At 31.5% G+C, this 21,649-nt stretch overlaps 1 long non-coding RNA gene across 3 annotated transcripts; it reads left to right on the top strand.

The window, feature by feature from the left end:
* The first annotated feature begins 2,879 nt into the window (after positions 1 to 2,879).
* Positions 2,880 to 21,392, top strand: LOC143225149 (uncharacterized). 3 transcript variants are annotated; one of them, XR_013013643.1, is made up of 3 exons: positions 2,880 to 4,273; positions 10,048 to 10,187; positions 21,163 to 21,392. It is a non-coding gene; the product is annotated as an uncharacterized LOC143225149 (long non-coding RNA). The 3 variants fall into 3 exon arrangements; XR_013013641.1 differs by lacking the exon at positions 2,880 to 4,273 and adding an exon at positions 6,579 to 6,692; XR_013013642.1 differs by lacking the exons at positions 2,880 to 4,273; positions 10,048 to 10,187 and adding an exon at positions 14,938 to 16,477.
* The last annotated feature ends 257 nt before the right edge of the window (positions 21,393 to 21,649 follow it).

Genomic DNA, 21,649 nt, shown 5'->3' on the forward strand with positions numbered 1-21,649 from the left:
CTATAGTGTGGAAGAGAGACCAGGGCATATATTTAGGTATACGCCATGTTCGTGTGTACCTCATAAAAGACTTGTTACAAAAATTAAACCTGTGGGTATGAGGGAAACGTTATTAAATTGAAAATAAAATTGTCAGTATTATAGAAAACAGAGAATAGTAATAAACAGAGCCAGGTCTGACTGTGTGATAGTTACAAGTAATGTGCTTCTAGGCTATGTGCTGGGCCCTCTGCTGTTTATGATTGGTATTAATGATATGGACTCTGGAATGACTAATAAAAGTTAACAGATAATTTTAATATTTTTAGGTTGGCTACCTGTATCAAAGATGCTGCAGACCTACAAGGGGATTCAGAAAACTTGATGCATTGAGTCAGTAAATTACAGATAATGTTTAACTATTCAAAATTAAGGTGATGCATGTAGATTTTCATAATTCAACTTTAAAAACTGTGGTTGAAGAAAAAATCTTGGTGTTGTGATCACAAAATCACTGAAGTTATTTAAACAGTGTATTGTAGTCAGCAGTAGGGCTGATAGCATTTTGGATAGCATCTATATAAATATTTGAATATGTGACAAGAGATATAATTGTTTCACTGTATAAATCATTCATAAAACCTTATTTAGAGTATTGTACACAGTTTTGTGCTCCATTCCTCAACAAAGATATTGAATTGTTGGAAAAGGTTCAGAGAAGAGCTGTCAGGATAATATGTTGGCTGGGGTACTGTCTCAGTTTTTTTAGGTGTGACATTTGATTAAGGTATTTAACATTATTAGGGGTAGGAGTTTAATATAAAATATTGCTTTATTGATGTCAGTAAGGATTATGGTAGTAAATGTGATGATCAGTGTTGTGAGATCTGGTAATTTGTCTAGTCATCTTTTTAAAATCAGTTTCAAACAATAAAAATGGATTGAATTGTTAAATTATTGTCTTCAAAGAGCTATGAGTATGAAGATTCAGCATCAGAAAGTGGACACGTTCAGGTACACTCTGATTGTTACAAGGAGGTTGAAGATCATTTCCATGACAAGAACATTTTCCATACAATTACACCACTTCCAGTACCTGTCAGAAAAACACATTTCAAACTGATATATCTTTCTTCATGTTTTTCATAATTTTATTCTTACATTAATATAAGACAGATAAAATGTTGCTCATCAGACCATGCCATCTGTTTCCAGTCATTCGTTGTTCAGAATTGTGTATTAAGCATGAATTTTTTTATATTTTTTTATTTACATAAATATTTACATAATTTATTTACATTTGTTGTAATGTCATTAAAGTGGTATGGTTGGCATAATAAAATCCTGGCTGTTGTTGAAGAATTTGGTAGTTGTGTACAATCCATTTTAATTTATCTGCTTCTTCATTTGTCTTTTTTTTGTAGCCATTGGTGGAAATTTTTGTTTCTTTCTTTTCTACTCTGCACAAACTCAGATGATGTTTTTGTGAAAACCCAGTGAAATAAAAGGTTTCTGGGAATCATGCAGTGTTGAATGTCAAATTAGAAGGATTCTTGTTGCTGTCTATTTTCCTTAATTCTAACATTTTGAAACAAGTAATTACCAGCAATTCACATATGTTTAACAGTTGTAGATAAATAGTGTTTTCAAATGTATGTGTATATGTTTATGGAGATCTTTATGAAGTAGTGACTTGTGTATAACGTTATCACAATAACATAAAAGTAATATTTTCCAACACACTAGAACTATATATCTTTTCCCCATTTTAATGTATTTGTTAAAGAAGAATATACAAGATACTCAGAAGCTGATTAATAGCTGTCTTGATACTTTTACCCTGAAACAAATTCAAGTATGTATGTTGCTTTTGACATGTGACCGTTTTGTCACAACTGATGTAATCAGACTTAACTATTCATTTACTATTTTGTTTTTTGTTTGCACATTTTTTTTCTTCTTACAAACTGAATCAACTTTAAATTTATAATTATAGTGCTTAAAACATTAAAAGGTTTCTCTAAACATTAAAATAAAAAAGTTATGATTATATTACCATCCTGGTCTTAACTGTGTACTTTTGTATTTAGAAATGTGTGTTCAAAATTATAGCCACTTGTATGTTGATTTAAAGCTTCTAAAATTGTAAAAAAGGATTTTATTATACCAGTTTTAATTGATTATTTCAGCATTTAGTTCTGTTATGAATTCAAATTTATCATAATTTGGCTGTTATTAGTTACATAGAGTGAATCTGTGCCAAGATTTTGAAGTATATTCATGAATCAAGTTATGTTTTCCAAACTCTGGCATTAGATACATGACATTTGGAATGTGTACCACACAATTTAAAACTAGGCTTTTGGATAGTGTGGCAAGTTTAAGATCAGTTTCAAATTAGTTTTGGTACATGACTAAAGATACAGGTGTGTAGGAACAAATGTTAGAAATATGTTCAAGTCTGTCGTTTAACTAAGTTTCAGGATTAATTAAATCTAAATTGTGAAAGATTATGATTAAAATATTCATACTTAACACTTCATATTAAGACAGTTTGTGTTTTCAAGAGCTGTTGGAAACATGTAGATGTATTGTAATCAGTTGAACCTCCAATTTTGCATATGTTTTAAAAATCTCTTTGTCTTGTAAGATGGTGCCCGTGAGAGTACATCATAATATTTTGGTCAGTATTTGTATTCAACATAGATGCAACTCTGAAGAAACAATTACTTGCAAGTTCCCCAGTGTTTTAGGTTTTATGCAACCTAGTACATTATTTTGAGACCAACTATTGAGTTTACAGGAATCCATAGACCCACCATACTTCCGGTGCTTTATGGTCACTTATCACTGATGTATTTCAATAGCCTTTTACATGTCCTTTGATATTTTCTCTTCTCCTTTCTCATATTAGGTCATATGAGAGTTCTAGCTCAAAAGCTATGATATAGGACATTCTTATATCTATGATTAAAATTTTCATTACAAAATGAAATTCAGATAAATTCTTATTTCTATCACAGTCTCCTGTGTGAAAGATTTGTACCTTTTATACAGGAAATGTTTGTCATACTCTGCTTTCTTGGAACTCAATTTTCTCATACATGCCTTCTCACTTGAACTGAGTGATTGCCATCATATGATTATTGATTAATCGAGAACTACATTTATCAAATACATTAAAAACCAGTTGTCTATGTTCTAGTAAGTAGTTGCACAGAAAAAAAAGTTTTGGTTGTGGGATCTTGTCAGTTGTTCAAAATGAATGAATAGGTTCATCTGGATAGGTGAAATAACTGGAAATGGTAATTTTGATTAGTTTCCTGATAACTGATATGATTGAAATTTCTATTAATTGAGTGTTGGAATAATTAACAAACAGAAATAATTGGAAATAGTAATTTTGAGTTTCACTTGCTAATCAGTATAGGAGTATGAGAAAAAGATCAACAAACACAAGTAGGTCAGTAACTTTGTAGTTCATCAGGAGACTAGTTAAAATGTTTTTTGTAGAAGTGTTTATTTAAAGACTATTTTCATGCTATGTTAACATTATAAATTCTGTTGTAATTTGTTTTGTTAAATGTTATTTCTTTATACATTTTTGAGAAAAACAAATACCTGCTCAAATGTTATCATTATTCTTACAACATGAAAATGGTGATTTAAGATTGTTATTAGAAATAGTAGCTAATTGACAGTTTAGTTGTATATTAATCTTGATTTTATTGTGATTTCCATTAGGATAAAGTTTATGACAGCTGCCAAAATTACTTTAGTTCTGAATGGCATATTTTAAATTAATTGTTTCTGTTAAAATGTTTGAAGTTATTTTTATCAGAATTATATAACCTATTTTCATACCTCTAGTGTCATAATAAATTATAAATTTAAATTTACCACATAATATGAAGAAAGTAGTACATGTATGTGTAATATTTCAACTTTTACAGCTTGGATGTTATGAACCTGTTAAGATTGCTTTGTCAGAATACATTTTGAAACAATTATATGGATGAAGCAGAAAAATCTTGGTTAACAAATATGTTCATTTCTATATCTCTGTGGATTGTTATATGTTTTAATTTACAGCTACTGAATATCTGGAAAAGTAAACTGTAGCATCTCCAACTCTTTTAACATGTTAATAATTCTAGAGAAAAATTCCCCACATTTTTTATCATGGAAAGACTGAGTAGTAAAGATCAGAAATGTATGGAAACTGATGCTGGAGATATTACAAACCTGAATGCGACAGTTCTGTCTAGTGATAATCAAAGTATTCTGGCTTTAGGTAGGTTGTTTAATTGAAAAGCACTCTTGAGATATGCTCTAGAATTTATTCTTTGATTGTATATATTGAAGTAACTTAGTAGTTTTATTACAGTTAGTTTTCCTGGAGATATCTCTCCTTTTTCACTGATATTTCCTGAATTTTCAGTATTAATCCTATCCATCCCTGAATATCTTATTTTTTAAAATTTCTCTGATAATTAATCCAAAATTGCATACAAAATAAAATTATAAATGTTATGATATGGTTTTAAGTTTATTTGTCTTGATAAAATAACTCATAAAATTCCAAATTACTAATTGTAAGTTTTGATTTGGCCTCCATCAAATTTGTAATGTTTAATTATATTTTCTGTATTCACTGATACAATTTGTCAGTAAAAAACAAAGCTACAAACCTGTAAACTGTGATCTATTTACATTTTTATAATATCTACCTCTTACCTTGTATTATGAAACCTGTAAACTTTGTTGCTTCTTTTTAGTTATTAACACAAATGGTTCAAAAACTGTATTTTTCATGTTGATTGCAAAAAAGTGCAATATTTTCTTTTTTTGTCATTGATTTGTAATAAAGCTTCCTTCCTCCTTTATGTGAAAAGTTTTAAAAATTCACTGCTACATTTTGGGTATATTAAGGCTTTCCTTGAAATTATGGAAGTTTTTAGTAGTTTTATATAAGATGGGAAAAGTATGTTGACTTCTCTGCATTATTATTTTTTTGTTAAAGTAATTGTTTTTGTAGTTTATGTTTTGTGTATAAGAACTCATTCTGTTGTAACTTTATACAAAGTGGATCAGGTGAAGGTCCAGATCATGATGGAGTGTATTCCTTTTAAACACCATTTCATAAATTTGTAAAAGAAGGGAGAGATAAGTTTTATTTATAAAATAAACTACCATTTGTTTACATTTGTATAGTATCTACCTCTGACCTTATATTTAAAAAGATTTATAACTCATAAAAGTCACAGTATTTAAAACATGCTTTATACACTAGATAATGATGGAGTGTACTGAAATAGAAATTTCATTTGTTTGATCAGTTTATGATTTACAGTAATGATAGCAATCACATTTAAATATGTTATTTCACTGAATGGTTCTTTTTTAACATAAATATGAAAGGTAAATATTTAGGTAAAAACTATCTGATGCTGGTAAACTAAAAAGAAATAATTTTGTTATTTCAAGTTATATTGACTCTAATGCATATGGAGGCAATATATTTTGGCTTAATTTTCATGTGCGTGTTAAAATGACGTGATTGCTAATTTGCTATGTGTTTGAGGGTCAGTGTTTTTATTGGGAATCCAAACTATAGCACTTCTAATCTCCATAGTGAAAAGGTGGAGATGAAAAGTTTCTGGTCATTTAATGTTATGAAACTATAATATGTTCTTTTTGCACTTTGGGTCTATTAGATGTATATCTTTGGAAAAACAAAAATAATATTTTATAATTTTTTCATACATTATTAAACAATATTACTTTAGCATGTGTTTTGTTTCTCAAATTTCAATAGCTAAGTCAAAATGGTTTGTCTACAGAATGGACTAATTGTGCTCTGACAACTGTGGGCATCAAGACAGTGATTTAATGATATTTACTAGAGTAATGGCCATTTATCTTTTGACTATCATATATTTTATTAAAATTAACATTGAGTGACAGGCAATAACATAAGCTACAACTTTATTTTTAATATTTAAAAGTAAATTTGATATATTGGGATTATAGTCTTAAGGTGCAGAAAAGTCTTAATAAATAAACAAATCAAAGAATGACTTTAATATTGTTTTAACATTTTATGTGCTTGTGGTCTGAAAACAACAATCAATTTTGTTACATCCTGTACTTGGGAAATGGGAAGGTAAAATCTTTGTAAAATAATAAGTTACTATATTTTAAAACTGATGTTCTTTCCATAAAAGTAATAAAATATAGTTTCAATATACAATATTCTTATAGGTTTTGGGTTATAGAAATATATATAACAGAGCAACATAATCTGATTTATTGTGATTTCAAAGAACAAGCTTATGTGAATCGTGTTAATAAGTGAATAGTGTTCTGTTAAGCACTTCTTATCAATCACATTAAAGTGCTATTACAGCTAAAACATTCATTTATGACAATATTTTCCAGTTTATGATGATTTTCATCCAAATTGTAGTTCATTAACATTGACAAGGTTTTGACATCTTAACAAATCATGTCTAATATTCATTGAATTATACACAAAACTTTTGTATCAAACTAAGAAATGTTATCTAAAACATAGATTACAGGGAAGATAACTGAAGATGAAACTTCATTCTTTCAAGATTAAGCCTTCTTTGACTATGAAGAAGTCCCAGGAATTTGTGGAGGAGTCTGGAAAAGATATTTTGGTTTACTTGACAGAAAATAAATCGTTGGTATCTAGTCATGTTTTTATAATTCATGTACATTACAAGTTGTATGCGAGGTGTCATATCACTATTTTAAGATGCAAGTTTAATTAAAGGACTGCAAGTAATCATGAGATAACAGTGAAATCACTTGTTTCACATAAGAAGAGTTTGTGAACAATATTTAATTTATTAGTGTTTATTAGTCTTAGGTGCAGAGATATACAATGGGTTTCAGGCACTATCTACCTCAAGAAATGAAACTCCAGATTTTAGCATTGCAAGTCAGTAAACATATCACTAAGCAGTGGTGCAGTGTTAAATAAAGAAGTTGGGGAACATGTTTTAAAAGTGTTAGTATTATTCATATTTATCACATTTCTTATATATTAAAACAGAAATTTCAGGAATATTAGCTATAATGAGATGGTTTTTGAACACCCAATTAAACGGTTCAGATCAGATGTAATTTGGTGCCCAATGTTCAGAAATTCTCTATATGCAGCAATTAAGTTTGAAAATGACAATCTGAAACATTTTTCAAGGAGTTCTATTTCCTTTTCATCAAAGCCTTGGTTTTTCTATGCTGGCCACTTGTTGAATTCTAAAGTACATAGCTCATAAATTATGTTTGGAATGAAATTAGAAATGCCTGACCTTGATCCAGTTGGTTCATGAAAAGAATCTGTGAAACACTGTTGTCTAATATTTTTATAATACTAGTTATAGGTTACTATGATTGAAACACCTTGTTGCTATCTGCCAGTTATTGCTATAAACTTCATTTCCTTAATGGTATTCCAAGAATTTTGACTTTACATTGTTTGTTAAAATAGTATAGTGCAGCAAATTAACTTGTCTGCATAAACTGTAGTAATATTTTCTGTGCATGGTTTTGGAAAGAAGAGGTAGTTTTAATACATTATATAAACACTGGTCAAATTTTGATTGATCTTTATCAATGTTACTACTAATTGACTTGAAATGGTAACACTAAGACATTTGACATTTCTAATCAGCTGAAACAGTTATGAATGAACTTACAACTCATCTAGTTTCAACATGTGTCATTTTTCATTTCTTCTTTCCGTTTTATACTACTGGAAACTAAATTTGCTACTGTTGTAAGTATGGTAAAATAGAAAAGACAATGTTCAAAAGCTCTTGCACACTTTGACATCTATAATGCTAAACCCCAACCAATCAGGGAGGATAACTAACAAGTTTATTGAATCAGATCACACTTTCTATAGAGAAATGTTGAAACTATTTTCTCCCATTTCTATACAATACTTTAGAGAATCACTATATTACATATAATATACTATTGTCTTCAAAGCTGGGAAAATAACTATCAGTAACATCAAAGTAGAGTGTTACTTAACAGTAATGTGATCAGTGGAAATTCATTGTTTGATTTTCACAAGGTTTCTACTTGAGCTGCTGAGAGTAAAATAAACATAGGAAATATGTGTCAAAAGATTAGAAGTGGAATATCTTGGGAGATTTACTGTGGAGTTTCATGATCCATGATGAAAAAAGTCCTGAGTGTTCTCTTAAGTTTCCAAGTCAGTTGCTTATAACATGATAACTACAGCAAATAAGTATGAAAAGTATAAACTCTGTCCATAAGTTATTTGGAATTATAACTAACAGAACTACACAATTTTATTTTCCAGTCATTTCTTTTACTATATTTTAATAAATACAACTTGAATGAAAGGGTTAATGAATCATTCTTCTAAAGGTGGACAAAATTTCATGAAGTTAGAAATTTCTAAGGTCTCAGTTGTTGAAATTGTGAGGGTTGGAAGGGAATGGCATTCTGCTTAAACAGAAATGTAGTAGAAAGCTGTTCCCACACTATTACATCACTGCTGTTAACTTATGAAGAGAATGGTTTTTAATTTAAAGGTGGGGGACATTATTTAAATTTGGGGGTAATATTTAAATTAAAGTAACATTTTTTTTATTCAGTAAACTTGAATATTACTTAATCTAATAAATTATGGCATAAGCTAAACAAAGGTATCATAATTAATAATTTGAAACATTGATAAATCACATAAACTAGGACTTAATTTAGAAAAATAATACATTAGTGGATTGCAATCTTTCTGACTACACTGTATAGGCCTATTTGACTAGCCTGTTGCTTTAGGCCTTGCATTTTACTTGCAGCAGTGGTTCTTGAAATCAATTACAAAACCAAAGTTTATTTATTACTTGTATAAGAAAGTTTTATAGACACAAGTGAAATAACACAAAATTACACTGAGGATGAAAGTGTATAGCACATCAAGGCAGTAAACTAAACCTGATTATTTTGTTGCTTTAAATTAACACTACAGTCTCTATTAGTCAGTTGGTCAGCTGAAAGCTTACAAACATATAGTATCTAAGTTTGGAATTCGATTCTTCACAGTGGATGCAGTAAAATCAGAGAACACATTTTATATTAATTTTACAGGGAGACGAAAATCAAAGGAATGAAATGCCTAGTAAACCTGGCTAGAAAGACACAGTACATATCCCTGTCTTGTGTTAAATTATGACTTTAGTGAATAACTTTTGTAAACTGGCTGACCTTGTTCTAAAGATGCTCCTACTAAAATCAGGAGACATTATGCAGTTTTTCCAATGAGATTAAAAACCTTAAATAACATGGTGGCCAATATTCCCCCTAGAAACTTTGTGTCAGCCCTTCTAAAAGTTGGAATAGGGTAACTGTCAAGACTGAAAATACATATCAGTTTACTTTTCAGTAATATTTTAAACTGTTAAAGTAAAACACAAGCTTACCTGTTTTATGTAATGGATAAGAAAACAAAACACAGAACCATAACAATAGTATACAACTTAAGGTAAATATTATTCCTTCCTTATCACAAAAGTGTTATATCAAAGATCAAAGCACAAAGCTTAAACTTAAAATGAAATTATATTTGTAATTAATATTTCTTTTGTATAAATATGGGAAAATATCTATTTTTGTTGTTGTTCTTCCTGTTAACTTCCTATAGCACATTTGAAATTAAGTTGAACAAGGCCTAAAAAAATATTCTGTCATTACTTCTGTACACAAAGATATTTCAGGATATATTTGTTTAGAAAGAAACTTCTGTTACCTTGAATAAGACTAGTTGAGTTTCATGTTCATGAAAAGTATATTAAATAAATGATTGGTCTGTGTATGACAGATACTGCAATAGTGCCATCCAGAGGATCACAGAACAATTTGTTCTGGAAACAATTTCTGAGATACCCCTACAATAACTGGAGAAGAAGAACCAATTTGTCACAGATTAAGTGACAGCTAAGTTTATCACAGCTGCTAAATCAGAAGTCAAGTATTTGTATTTCTTCATTTGTATATTTGCAGCAGCAACATTTGTTTTCAACACAGGAAATAAGGCCAAGACATCTTTTACGAGCTAAAAGAACTTCAACATGCAGAACTGATGCAGTAACTTGCTTTGTGGAACCTACAAACAAATGATGAAAACCACTCACATATTGTTGGTAAGTATAAGTTTAGAAAATAATATCAGCAGAACATGATAGAAGGATACTGTTATTTTGAATCCACTGTTGTTATTTGTGTAATGCACCACAAGCCAGCATTCATCAAAATTAAGGTTGCGGTGTCCTGCAGCTGTAATCAGAACATTAAAATTGTAGATGAATTGTGTTTCTTTTGAAATAAAACAGCAGTGAAGTTTATATATTACCACTGCTCAGAAATCACTATGATCACACTGTCGTGTACAAAAGCAATAAAAGTTTCAAAGCTCAAACATTTTTCATGTTTGAAGTGTAGCTTCTTGCTTAACGTAAAATAGAAGCTATTTCTTTTTATTTCAAGTAGACATGATTTTTATTAAAAAAACATGAGGGCTATCAGCACGAGCTCTTCCTAGTTCAGTGCTAAAAGACGAGAGAAGGGAACTAGTCATCACCCCCACTCCCACCAACTCTTGAGTTATTCTTTTTCTTAACAATATCACATAGAATAAATGATTTTAAAATCATACACACTGTAAATAATATAAAAGGAAATTAAATAAAATATTTAATAATACATCAAGGAAATTACAAATATAATTTATATTTATTCTTATGATAAATTCCCGAACCCTAATTGTATTAAATGTTTTAAATTGGATGACTTTATTTCAATATTCTTATTCCAATAAGACAACACTGCAGGACGAAACTTTTACTGTCTTTTTTAATAATGATATTTTTCCTGTCTTTAATATATTGTATTTTGCATTTCAACTTCTTCTGTTTATTGAACTCATTCAGTTAAAATGCCAAAAATGAACAGTACCAAAATAAGGATCAAACATGAGGATTTGGAAGGAATGTGTAGTGTGTTTTTACAAATTTTGATGGTTAATAATTATCACAACAAATGGTTCTCAAAAGAACTAATAATCAAAATTTTGAATCACAGAACAGTAAAATTGGTTTTAATGTGTTTGTCAAGTTGCAATAAATTAATAAAAATATATGTTAGAATAATTTAAGTTCAATATGAAACTACTTTCTTAATGAGTGACATACAGAAATTGAAAACACAAACCTGTGTTTTTTTCATTAACAGTGCTATTTCATGACATGAGTAAAAGTGTAATGCAATCCACATCACATTAAAATATCTGCAAGGCCTAAAGTTTAAAAACAAAACTGTAACAATGATTCCTCTGGAGCCCAGGTTATTAATAAATCAGTGTGAACCTTTACTTCCAGCAGTGAGAAAAATAAATTTTGCCTTTGCTGATTGACAATGCTAGAAACATTTTGAAGTAAATAACATCACATTTTGTTATTGAACTAATGTTAACAGGTTTAATGTTGTTACTTTTAGATGAACTGTTTTATTTCAAAACTAAGCTTTCTTTGTAATAAATAATATATTTGGACTGTCTCTACTTTTTTTAGCATTTTCAAATTAATGCACAAGCTTTCAGGTAAATCACTTAAATCTTCTATAAGTGCAAGACATTTGATAAACAACAGGATATAAGGTAACAATTCAAATCACAAGTTGCATTGCAACAACAAAACAAAACGTGTCTAATACATTAAAAGAAATGTTACAAGGTGAAGAAACATAGCAAGCAATACTATAATTGTGGTTTGTTATGCTAGAAAATAAAAGGAACAACAGCAACAAGGTAAGATAGATAAGAAAATAAAAATAAAATTAGGTTATTAAAATAACATTTTTACAGTTAATGCATGAATTGATACAAGTGGTTATAAGGGTAGGTTTAATTGTTACTACTGTGATGCTATAAGTGTAAAAAATAAAAATGATGACAAAAGTAACAGGAATGGACAATTTTGATGTAATTAGAATAACTTGCACATAGATGTGGTGATGACAAATTTCTTTAAAATGCAGGTTTGAAGGTTGTTGATAAAGTGCAAAAGAGGAGTGGCATTATTTGCCCTTTTAGTTGTGGGGGCATTGTAATATGACGGTCATTCTCACTAGTTGTTCGTAAAAGAGTAGCCCAAGAGTTGGTGGTTGGTGGTGGTGATTAGTCTTACACTGCTAAATTAGGGATGGGTAGCACAGATAGGCCTAGTGTAGCTTTGCACGAATTCAAAAACAAACATACCAAGTGAGACCTGAGAATATGCACCTGAGTATTATTACTGATACACATGCGAGCGTATTATTATAATGACGCGAGCTAACTTAAAAACAAATTCAAAAAGTGTGACTGCCATAGTTTGAAAAAGAAATAACTTAACACCTGAATATTCCTCTGATACTGAAGGTGTAAACTGAGTATTACTTATCCACATGCATGTGCATCTTCTTAATGAAGTCAGCTAGCAAAAACCACCATAAAGAAGAAATGGTTCCTGATACTACAAATAAAAATCACAAGGAGAGAAAGAAACTCGTGTGCACATGCATGTTTATGTTTTACTGTTATAGCTTCACAACAAAAGAATCTATGAACTTGAAATTTTGCATCGATATTAAGTGAACCCTAAGGGTTTGCATCAGTATATTATAACTTGTCTTCTTGAGTGTGCTTATCTTTTGTGTTAAAATCTATAAACAAAAGAGATATGATCATCATATCTCTAAGGAAAGTATCTAGAAACCTGAGAGTTTGCACTAATACTAAGCAAACACCGAGGGTCTGCATTTGAGTATTGTCATTTATCAACAAGAATTTGCACGTGTATATGCATAACTTTCTAATGAGGCAAGCTCGTGAAAACGTACTTACAAAAAAAGTGATATTTTATATTACAAATTATAAATATAAATCACAGACAAATAGATATGTGCCCATTTTTTTAAATAGTAAAATCTAGCAAAAACAAAGAAGCACAAAGAAATGAAATAGTTCCTTACACGACAACTTCTTATGTGTGAAAAGCCAATCCATTTTGATAACAATGCATTCCAACATAATATTTATATTACTCTGCTTAGCAATAATTTCATAATCTAATATTGTTGTTAAGAGTTTCTGAAAGTATCAAATAAAATGTATAAAAAAAAAAACTGAGAAAAAATAAACTTGTTGATATGTAAAACCGGCTGGTATGAGTAGATAAAGCTCCATGTTGAGGAGTGAACAACGTTTCGATCTTCTTCTTCATTGTGAACCTGACGATGACCAAAGAAGGTCAAAATGTTGTTCATTCCTCTACATAGAGCTTTCTTTACCCATACCAGCCATTTTTACATATATATTTTTCTCTACAAGTGGGTTTTCTTGTCATCACAGAAACTTCTTGATTTCTAATCAGAGGCTCTGTTAATTGAATAAATTCGTTTTTAGTTTTTAAAATTAAAATTGGAAGACAAATAAATATGTTGTTTTTTGAATTTCACACAAAGCTACTCAAAGGCAATCTGTGATAGCCGACCCGAATTTTCCAGTATATGATTAGAGGGAATGCAGCTAGTCATCACCACTCAGTGCCAATTTTTTTACCAACAAATTGTGAGAGTGACCACACATTATAATGCCCCCTTGGGTGAAAGGGCGAGTATGCTTGGTGTGACCTGGATTTGAACCTGCAACCATTTGATTTCAAGTCCAATGCCTCAACCACCTGGCCATACAGGGCCATAAAGAAAACAGATAAAACTTATTCGTTGTTTCAGAGACTGTACCACCAGATGCTAATTTTAGGACATGCACACGCAGGTGTTTATTTTCTGGAAGCACAGGCTTGTAAATTTGCATATGTGTGTGGAAGTGCTCATTTTCACACATAGCACATGCACAAATTATTATAAGTGCATGCAGGTGGTGATTTTGTATTTGGGCACACAAGTGCTTATTTTCGTATATGCACACACAGTTGCATAATTGGTAAATACACTCGCAGGTGCATATTTTCATACATGTACATGCAGGTGTATCTTTTGTAGTTGTGCAGGCTGGTGTTCATTTTTGTACATGCGCAAGTAGGTGAGAAAATAGGTACATGCACTCGCAGGTGTTGATTGCACAGGTGCTTATGTCCGCACTGTACTACTTCTGTATGCTTACCCTGGGTAGAGTAATCAGTGTTCATCTGCATTATCACTGTATGTTGTATTGTAGGTTCAGTAATCAATGTTTATCTGTTTTATCTCTGTATGATATAGCTTGGGTACAATAATAAATGTTCATCTGTACTAACTCTGTATGTTATATACTGAGTTGTATAATCAATGTTCATATATACACCTGTATGCCACATCCTGGTACAGTAGTTAATGTTTATGTGTTTTCCCTCAATATATTATATCCTGGGTATAAAAATCAATGTTTATCTGTACTACCTCTTTATGTTATATCTCGGGGTAAAATAATCAATAATCATCTGTTTTACCCCTGTGTTTTTTTTCATGGTTCAATAATCATATTTATCTGTTTTAAACTCTGTATTTTAAATCCAGGGTACAATATTCTGTGTTTATCTGCTTTACCTGTATGTCATATCCATGGTACAGTGTTCAATGTTTATCTGCTTTACCTCTATATGTTATATCATTTGTACAAGAATCAATGCTTAACTGTTCTAACTGTCTATGTTATATCCTGGGTACATTAATGATTATTCATCTGTTTTACCTCTGAAAATTATATCCTGAGTACAATAATCAATGTTTATCTGCTTTACCCCTCCTTGTTTTATCCAGGAAACAGCAATCAATGTTAAAATGTTCTAACTCTGTTATATTTTGGTTGAGGAATAAATGTTTTCTGTTTTAACTCTGTATGTTATATCGTGATAACAGTAATCCATTTTCATCTGCACTACTTCTGTATCTTATATCCTGGCTACAGCTATCAACATTCATGTTTTACCAGTGTATGTTATATCAAGGGTACAGAATTCAATTTTCATTTGTTCTACCTCTGTATGCTATATCCTGGGTAGAGAAATTAATGTTCATCTGTTTTACTTCTCTATGTTTTATCCTTGATTCAGTAATCATTGTTCATCTGTTTCACCAATGTATGCCATATCTTGGGTATGGAAATAAATATTTATCTGTTTTTCAACCTCTGTATGTTATATTCTGGGTAGAGTAATCAATGCTCACCTGATCTACCTCTTTATATCATTTCCTGATTACAATAATCAATGTTCATCTGCACTACCTATGTGTTGTTATATTCTGGGTACAGTAATCAATTTTCATCTGTTATACCTGTATTTGTTATTTCCCTTGTACAATAATCAATGTTCATCTGCTCTACTTTTGTATGCTGTATCCTGGGAACAGGAATCATTGTTTATCTGCTTTATCTCTGGATATTATATCCTGGGTACAGTAATCAATGTTCATTTGTACGACCTGTGTATTGTTATACAGTGGTACCTCGGTTCTCTAATGACTCCCTTCTCGAACATATTGTTTGAGAAAAAAATGTCTCGGTTGTCGAACATAAACTCGGTTCCCGAACCAAGCTTTTGTGGCCCAAATCCCTGAAATAACCTGGCTGATGACCCGAACAACCCTTCAGTTATTTTTGGCCCACGCCAAGCTTGCCCAAAACATTGTACCTGCACTTGTTGCTCAGGTCACGCCCCCACTAAAATCTGCTGTGAAAGTTCTCCTTTTTCTTTTTTTTCTTTTTGTTTTTCTAAATATTCTGGTTAAATAAGCCACCATGGGATCAAAGAAGGATAATGAAAGCAGCAAACCAAAAAGAAAAGTTGTTAGAGCCACAATAGAAGTGAAAAAGATCTCATAGCAAAGTATGAGAGTGGTGTTTGCAGGTCTGACCTTGCTACATAGTTTGGTATGGTGAAGTCTACAGTCTGCACCATACTGAAAAATTAAGAGGTCATCAAAGGAGCTGATGTTGCAAAAGGAGTGACAGTGCTTACAAAACAAGGATCACAAACAATGGAAGAGGTAGAGAAACTGTTGTTGATTTGAGTAAATGGAAAACAGTTAGATAGTGATAGCATTTCTGAGGGCTTCATTTGTGAGAAAGCAAAGCAGTTGCATGCTGACCTCCTGAAAAACACTCCTGGAACGAGTGCTGATACAAGTGATGCCTTTAAGGCTAGTAGGGGGTGGTTTGAAAAAGTGGCATACATAGTGTGATGAGACATGGGGAGGGTACCAGGCAGAAACAAACCTCATTAGACAAGTTTTTAGTGAGAAATAGGTCCAGTGAGTCTCAAGCAAGTTGTAGCAGTGCAAAGACACAGAAAAGAAAAAGAACCCCAGAGGAAAGTTACTTGACAATTTTATGGAAGGTGACTCCACTTCCAAACAATAATAACCCTCCCACTCTCCATGTTCCTCACCACCACAGGTAAAGTGCAGTTAAATTTTTTATTTATTGTTTTTTTTTTATTATATGTTTATACTTTTTTGTGGTTGACTTTATGCATGTAAGTATTATTATACAGGTATAAATAAGCAATATTTCTACTTAAAATGCTTCATAATGCTTAATTTTGGAGCTATTATATCCTGGGAAGAGGAATCAATGTTTATCTCTTTTAACTTTGTAAATTATATTCTGGGAACAGTATTCAGTTTTCGTCTGTACTATCTCTGTATCTTATATGCTGGGTAGAATAATCAGCATTCATATGTGTTACCTCTTCATGTTATATCCTGATAGAATAATCAGTGTTCATCTGTTCTGCCACTTTTTGTTTGATCATGAGTACAATGTTTATCTGTTCTACCTCTGTATGTTATATCTTGGGTAGAATAATCAATGTTCATTTGTGCTCCCTCTGTATGTTATATACTGGGTACAGAAATATGCATTCATCCATTCTACCTCTGTATGTTATATATTGGGTAAAATATTTAATGTACAGTCGTCAGTGCTTATCTGTAAAACCTTCGTATTGTTATATCCCGGGTACAATAATCAAAGTTCATCGGTTCTGCCTTTGAATGTTACATCCATGGTAATCAATGTTCATCTGTACTACCTCTGTATGTTATATTTTGGTTACAATACTCACTGTTCACCTGTTCTACCTTACTATGTTATTTCCTGGGTAAAATAATCAATGATCATCTGTACTCCTTCAGTATGTTATATCCTGGGTACAATAATCAACGTTCATCAATTCTACCTCTGTATATTATATCCTGTAGAGAAATTAATATTTATCTGTTTTAACTATGTATTTTTATAGTGGGTGCTGTAATCAGTGTTCATCTGTTCATCCTCTGTATCTTATATCCTGGGTATAATTATCCATTTTCATCTGTACTCACTGTATATGTTATATCCTCAGTAGAGTTATCAATGCTCATCTGTTTTACCTCTGTATGTTATGTCCTTGGTGCAGTTATAAATGTTCATCTGTTTTACCTGTGCATTTCATATCTGGATATCGTAATCAATGTTCATCTGTTTTACCTCTGGTTACAATAATGAATGTTTATCTGTTTTAGATCTGTATTTTATATCTCGACTACAATGATCATTGTTTATCTCTTTACCCTAGCATTTTATATCCTGGGTACAGCAATCAATTTTCAAATGTTCTACCTCTCCTTTTTATATTGTGTGTAGAGGAATAAATGTTTATCTGTTTTAACTCTGTATGTTATATCATGAGTACAGTAATCAATGTTCATTTATATCCTGGGTACATGTGCTCTATCTCTGTAAGTTATATCCTGGGCACAGTAATCAATGTTCATCTGTTCTACCTCTCTATGTTATGTCATGGGCACAATAATCAATGTTCGTCTGTTCTACATCTGTATGTTGTATCCTAGGTAGAGGAATCAATGTTTATCTGTTTTATCTTTGTATGTTATATCTTGGGTACAATAAACAATGTTCATCTATTTTACCTCATGATGTTATATCCTTGGCACAATATTCAATGTTTATCTGGGTAGAGTGATCAAAATTCATCAGTACTACCTCTGTATGATACATTCTGGGTACAATAACCATTGTTCATCTGTTTTACTTCTCTATGGTATATCCTGGGTACAATAATAAATGATCATCTGTACTTCCTCTGTATATTATATTCTAGGTATAGTTATCATTGTTCATCTCCTCTACCTCTGTATATTGTGTCTTGGGTAGAGGAATCAATATTCATCTGTTTTACCTCTGAATGTTATATTCTTGGAACAGTATTCAATGATTATCTGTTTTATGTCTGTATTTTGTATCCTGTGTGCAATAATCAATGTTTATCTGCATTACCCTAGTATGTTATATCCAATGTACCTCAATAATTTTTCATCTCTTTCACGTCTATATATTATATCCTGGGTACAGTAATCAAAGTCCATCTGTTCTTCCTTTATTTATTATATCCTGAGTACAATAATAAATGTTCATCTGTACTACCTCTGCAGTTTATATCCTCAATGCAATTATCAATGTTTATCTGTTTTGCCTCTCTGTGTTCTATCCTGGGTAATATAATCAATTTTCATCAGTTCAACCTGTGCATGTTATATCCTGGGTAGAGGAATCAATGTATATCTCTTAACTTTGTAGGTTTATCGTGGGTGCAGTAATAAATGTTCATCTGTACTACCTCACTGTGGTGTATACTGGGTAAAATAATCAATTTTCATCTGTACACCCTCTGTATCTTATATCCTAGGTACAGTGATCAATGTTCATATGTTTCACCTCTGTATGATATATCCTGGGTATAGAAACCAATGTTCAACTGCTCTACCTGTGTATGTTATATCCTGGATACAGCAATCAATGTTCACCTCTATATTATATCCTGGGAACAGTAATCAATGCTCATGTGTTTTACCTCTGTATATTATATCCTGGGTACAATATCAATGTTTATCTGCACTACATCTGTTTTTTTATATCCTTGGTACAATAGTCAGTGTTCATCTGTTCTACCTCTGTCTGTTATATTCTGGGTACAATAATCAATGTTTATCTGCACTACATCTGTTTTTTTTATATCCTTGGTACAATAGTCAGTGTTCATCTGTTCTACCTCTGTCTGTTATATTCTGGGTACAATACTCAGTGTTCATGTGTATTGAGTCAGTATGTTACATCCTGGCTACAGAAATCAATGTTCATCTGTTGTACCTCTGTTTGTTGTATCCTGGGTACACTGATCAATATTTATCTGTTTTACCTTTGAATGTTATATCTTGGGTACAACATTCAATGTTTATCTGCTTTTCCTTCTATGTTATATCCTGGGTAAAGTAATTAATGATCATCTTTCCTTCTTCTGTATGTTATATTTTGGGTATAATAATTAGTTTTCATTTTTTCTACCTCCCTATGTTGTATCCTTGATAGAATAATCAATGTTTATCTGTACTACCTCTTTATGTTATATCATGGGTACAGTAATCAATGAATATCTTTTTTAGCTCTGTATGTTATATCCTGGGTACAATAATAAACGTTTATTCTCTATCATAGCAATTAATTACAGTTTTATAGTCTGTGATTAATCTCCATAAAAGGTAATGTTCTCTGTTGATTGGTTCTTGATGATATGATTTTAAACGTACAGTTACTTGTGTACTCTACACTTATGTGGTTGTGTTTTATCTTTATTATTTTTCCTGTTTTGTGTTCTTAGTGTTTTAAACATGACCCCAGTAAATTTTATATCAGAAAATTTCTGGATATTAAAAAAAAAAATTGAATGTAGAAGAATATACTTGTAATTTCTTTATATAAACATTACTTGAAAGACAATAGGTGTAATAGGCATTTATATCCCAAAAAATATTTTGTTTGTTGTTGAGTACAAAGTTACATTATAAGCTCTTAACTGGTAGAGGGAGCATTGGCAAATTTAGGTAAGGGGTAGATGGGTCCCAGCTCCACTGCCTATGGTCTTAATGGGAACCCATTGATGATTTTATTCTATGTAAAACTAAATAAGATGTAGGGACCACAAAAATTATTAGCTCCTGAGATCACAGAAATTTTAACCTGCCACAGAGAGGGAGCAGTTTGTTTGTTTGGATTGAATTTCACACAAACTATATATGAGATAGCTGCGGTAGCAGTCGCTAATTTAGCAGTGAAAAGTAGAAGGAAAGCAGCTAGTTATCACCATCCAACAACAGGTCTTGAGCTAATATTTTATCAAGGAATAGTGTGATGTACCGTGACTTATAATGCCCTGCAGCTGAATGGGTGAGTACATTTGATGTAATGGTGATTCAAATTTGCGACTCTCAGATGTAGAGTCAAGTGCCTAATCATCTGGACATGTTTTGATTGGAATTTGGTATAAAATTTCAAAGAGCCTGCAATTTGCCCTCCATGGGTATTGAAACCCAGGTTCTAGTGTTGTAAAATTGCAGATATCCCATTGTACCACATGGGGGCCAGAGGTTTGTTTGTTTGTTTTTTGCACAAAGCTACTCGAGGGCTATCTGTGCTAGCCGTCCCTAATTTAGCAGTGTAAGACGAGAGGGAAGGCAGCTAGTCATCACCACCCACCGCCAACTCTTGGGCTACTCTTTTACCAACGAAAGTGGGATTGATCGTCACATTATAACGCCCCCACGGCTGGGAGGGCGAGCATGTTTGGCACGACTCGGGCGCGAACCCGCGACCCTCAGATTACGAAGCGCACGCCTTAACGCGCTAGGCCATGCCAGAGGAACAGACAACGTAAATGCGATAGTAGCAACTTTCATCTAACAATTATAAATGTTGCTTTAAAAAGTAGACTAAAATATTCAAATTATTTTGTTATTATCCTTCTAACAGTTTAAAATTTAGTTTTCAACCACCTCAGTGAATACCTTACAACCCTGAATAATGATATTATTATGATACTGTTTTGAAAAGAGACAAAAGGAAAGATATATATGATTATTAATTAACTTAAAGTATTTCATAAAATGAATTATTTATATTGTTATTTCATCATTCTTAAGCTATCGTCGGAGGTAAATGTGTGCTTTTATTTTCTAAAAAAAATAAGTAAACTTAACTTATAGACATTAATAGAGGATTGGCTATTTTTGTTCTCTTTCTTTTAGATCAAAGACATACTGAGCTCTCTGTAGTGTCCACTGTTGGGAATTGAACACCAGATATTTGTAAACCTTCCGCTGTTCCACCAGGGAACACAGGGGACTAACTAGTATATTTATGTGGTACATGATTTCTTGCTTTTATTGAGTGTATATTGCACCATATTTGTAGGTTATGTTAACTGGCGTATTAGCCACAAATATCAAATGTTTTATAAACGTCACTGTACTGAAAACTATTTCTACGTGTTATAAATTTTAATAAAGTAATAGTTTGTCTCAGAATCTTTAAGGAGACTCGATAAACAAAATGATTGATTTCAATATATAATTAACCTATTACTGTAAACAGTATACCAAATGGAATTGGTGCTTAGAGACTGGGCTGATTTTGAACAATATGTTTTAAAATGTGAACAACTATCCTCAATGTTAACAAGCGTGGACAATACGTGTACCTTAAGGCTGCAAATACCACATTAAAATACAACAC

Source organism: Tachypleus tridentatus, chromosome 9 (genome assembly GCF_004210375.1).
Source record: "Tachypleus tridentatus isolate NWPU-2018 chromosome 9, ASM421037v1, whole genome shotgun sequence".
NCBI lineage: Eukaryota > Metazoa > Arthropoda > Merostomata > Xiphosura > Limulidae > Tachypleus > Tachypleus tridentatus.